We start from the raw sequence: 4489 nt of genomic DNA, 5'->3' as shown, positions 1-4489 counted from the left end.
ATCATCCAGGTGGATGCTGCACATTGGTGGTGGTTGAGGAGATTCCCCCTTCCATGTAAAGTGCTTTGAGTACCCAGAAAAAGCGCTATATAAATGTAACAAATTATTATTATTATTATTTTAGTCCTTCTCAGCCTGATCCATGCAGGTCGTATTTGGCAGCTCTGCGGCGAAGAAAGTGGAGAGCGGGTCACTTAGGCACCAACAGCCGTCTCATCAAGCCGAAGAGGATAATTCTCCGCTGTGTTGGTGGTGTATTTGAGTAGTAACACAGGGTTAATGTATACCGCCACACCAGTCTCGAGTCCCACGGAGGAGCTCCGGAAGGAGAAAAGGATATAGGACCAGGCCTGCACTATATGTTGTTGTTTTTTTATGTTTATATGCGGCATATATGCACCCCCTCAATGTCAAATATGAATACACTCTCAGAAAAAAAGGTACAAAAGCTGTCACTGGGACAGTACCCTTCAAAAATGTTCTAAAATGTACCATTTAGGTACTAATGTACACTTTTGGTACTAATATGTACACTTTTGGTACCAATATGTACCTTTGAGGGTCTAATATGCACTCTTTAGGTACAAAAGTGTACCTTTTGAAAAGGTACCGCCACAGTGAGAGTGTAGGAGGAGAACATTTGGCATCTATCTCAAAATAACTGCTTTCAACAGATCAATCTTTATTCATAAACAAATTTATTCTGAATAAAAGTCGAAGAAAATTTGATGCGAACCCAAAAAAGCTGCATCTAAGCTTTTAATCTCTTAAATATGAAAACACAACAAACAACAAATCCATTTGTCTTAACTCTTCTGATTATTCTTTTCACTCCTCTATCAGAAATCTTGCGAGGAGCACTGGTCGAGGCAAATTTATGGTGAAATTATTGTCTTTCCACTTCCGAATTATGGCCCCAAAAGTGCTCACTGGACCATTCAGAAGCTCAGAATGGCGCCTATAACCAATGCCATCATTATGTTGTGCAACAATTAGGTTGCGAAGGTCTTGAGACAGCTCTTCGCTTTTACCCATCATGAGATGTGTCTTGTGTGACACCTTGGCAATGAGACCTTTTTGTAGGCCATAATTTGGGACTGAACCAGCTGTTATTAATTTGCACTGACAGGGGGCTGGGATTGCTTTTTAATTACTGTAAGTTTTCAGCAGTTGTCTTGGCTTTCCATGCCTTTTTGCGCCTCCCTTTCTTCATGTGTTCAATACTTTTTCCCTGTGTCATTTCACATTATTACACATAACTTAATTTCTGAACTTATTTTGGTTTGTTTCTTTGTATGTATGGCTTACTTGGGTTGTTACCAACATCTGGTGAAAATTTCATGTCAATAGCACCTTTGGAAATATATTTACTGAGAAAAATGATGACGTGTTCAATACTTCTTTCCCCCGCTGTATATAACAAATAAAAAAAATAAAAAAAATAAATAAAAAAATGACAAATTACAAAAATAACAGTGACAATTTATGAATAGTAGAGATGTCATTTAAAGGGTTAAGTTATGTTTATGCAATAAACAAGACCAATAACCTTGATTTATTAACCTATTAACACAGTATACCCCATTTTCCCATGATATATGTACTTACAAGGCATTTGCCCACCGGCAACTATAGTTGCCGCTTGGACTTTTGACTAAGTAAAAAACTATAGATCTCTTGTAATATTTGTTTTGTTTGGATGATTCTAGACCTTCATGATTATGTAGATATATATATGTCAACAAAAAATACTTATTAGTAACATGAAAATGACCTTTCTTTGGGAGGGTCTGCCTTCGCCATGCTCGTTTCCTGCGAGTAGGGGTAGGTAGGTAGTTGACAGTCTCATGTGACAGGAAGGAAGTGAATACCTTTTTTCCTTTTCTTGAAATTCTTTATTTGGTTGTTTGCTTGCGTGTCATTGAGACATAAAACATGGATAACATCTAGAAAAGGAAAATGATAACTATACACTGCGGCAAGTTGCGGTGGGCTGTGTAACTTGAACATGAATTTACATAAAAAAAAGGACAACATCAACATTTCAAAAGATGTTTAAACAAATATAATTACTTGAAGTTAACCTCTCATGTAACTGTTAGGTCCTCCCCTCTTCATTTCAATCCTGTTAGGCCTCCTGCTAATTTTCCTGACATTTTGAAAACAAGTGATAATTCATGGTTTTAAGTGCTTGTTTTTGAGCTTCCTGAAAATCCGGTCTATCCTTTTATACAGGAATTTGAAGAGCAGAACTGAAAGGCTCATTTGCTTGGTGCAGTATCCGGAGGATCTAAAGAAGCATTAGCAGTAGAAACATACATTTCTTCATGACCAGAGATAAAATTGATGTGTGCCAATGCACAGTCAGTTTGTCTCAAAAGCTCAGAGATGCTGTATTTAATATTTTTTGATCAAATTTTCAGAATAACAAATGCATCTTCAGAACATTTTAGATCACACAGCAGAACAGGAAGACAAGTGGAAGCTTGACAGAATGAAAACGTGAAAAAAAATATGAAGCAGACAAGGAGAAGATGAAGGGGAAGCAGGATCTGATGAAGAAGGTGGAGGATGGAGAGATAGGAGGATGGGGAGCAGGTGCACACACTGGGATGACAGGTGATCCTCCCTTCCTCTGTGAAGAAGAGCAGACGGGGTAGACGCTGGGGACCGAGCCCTATTTGATCTGAACCAAACTTTTTGGTCCGAGCAGAGGAGGAGAAGCTGCAAGGAGAATTTAAAAAAAAAGAAGAGGAAATCTCTCTCATGATCCACACACTGCTTTTAACGTGTTTCAAAAGCTGCATTAAAAGAATGCTTCAAGACAGCAACTTCGAAGCACTTCTGTGGCTTGTCGATAACCACAGAAAATGTCTTGTCTCGTTTGTAATAAACAGTAAAAACATGTACAGTAATACACTTGCAATGAAAGCTACGGCTGCACCATAGGTAAAACAAATCATATTGTGACTATTTTGATAAATACAATTTGAACTGTGATATGAAAAACATTTAACATTTGATATTGCTGCTTTTTAGATATCAAGACTAATATAATATAAAAAGTCATTGGCCTTGTTGCTGTTATTCGTCTAGAAATGTCTTACCTCAAAAGATTATATTAGTTTTATTTTTTATTACATAAGTGATTCTATTTTTATTTCTATTTCTGTTTAATTTTTCCTTTTTTTCTAATCAGAATGTTTTGTAACACTTAACAATAAGGTCTCATTCTTTAACATTATTTAATGCATTCTCTAACATGAACTAACAATGAACAACATTTTTTTTATACTTTGTTAAAGTTGGTTAATAAAAATGTTCATGTACACAGTTCATTAACTAATGTTAAGAGATTAAACTTTTGATCTGAAAATTCTGTGGTCATTTACTCACCCTTAGGTGTTCCAAACCTGTATGAATTTCTTTCTTCTGCTGAACACAAAAGATTTCAAAGAATATGGGTAACCAAACAGTTTATGGGCCCCACTGACTTCCATAGTTTGGAAAAAATAAATAAAATTACTATGGGAGTCAATGGGGCAATATTCCGACATTCTTCAAAATATCTTATTTTGTGTTCAGCAGAAGAAAGAAAGTCATATACTGTAGGTTTGAAACAACTTAACATTAGTTAACTACTTTAGTTAACATGAACTACAATACTTCAGCATTTATTAATCTTAAGTAATGTTAATTAATGTTTACTAATACATTATTAAAATCAAATGTTAACATTAGATAATGCACTGTGAAGTAACATGTACAATCAATGAACAGCTAGATTTGTATTAACTAACATTACCATGGATTAATAAATACCGTAACAAATGTATTGCTCATTGTTAGTTCATGTTAGATAATACATTAATTAATGTTAACTAATGAGATCTTATTGTAAAGTGTTACCAAATTAATAAACCCTGTATTGTTCATTGTTAGTTTATATTAACTATGATGTAGTTAACTAATGTTAACAAATGAAACATTATTTACCAATGTTTCAAACAAAACATATTTTGGGAATATTGTTTTAATTTATTTTTCATTAAATATTATAATATTACAATTCCAATTTGAATTTCAACTGTGTAAACATTTATGGTTCTATATTGCTGCTATTTAGAAATCAAGGATTTTTATAATCGGCTTTGTCGCTGTTCTTTGCCTAAATATAGTCCAATATCAAAAGGAGGATTTAGACATCAAACAAACTTTACTAAATAATTAAAGTAGAAGTAGATAAGCTTCAGGAAAAAAAACTAGTTTGAATTTGTAATTATGAACATTTATCCACGTGAAAAAATTAAATCACATTGGTATCATTTTTATACTCAATTTAGTTATGTTTTGTTGTTGTCAGAAAATAAGACAATGAGATATTTTTAAAGGATCCACTTAACTCAAAATGTGACAAAATGTTCAGGTATTGTGTTGAATTAGCTCACTTTAATTAAGAGAATCCTTCACACCAAAGTGAATTCTGTCA

Source organism: Scardinius erythrophthalmus (genome assembly GCF_964197995.2).
Source record: "Scardinius erythrophthalmus genome assembly, chromosome: 9".
Lineage (NCBI taxonomy): Eukaryota > Metazoa > Chordata > Actinopteri > Cypriniformes > Leuciscidae > Scardinius > Scardinius erythrophthalmus.
The sequence above is the reverse complement of the archived record's forward strand: the minus strand, read 5'-3'. Positions refer to the sequence as shown.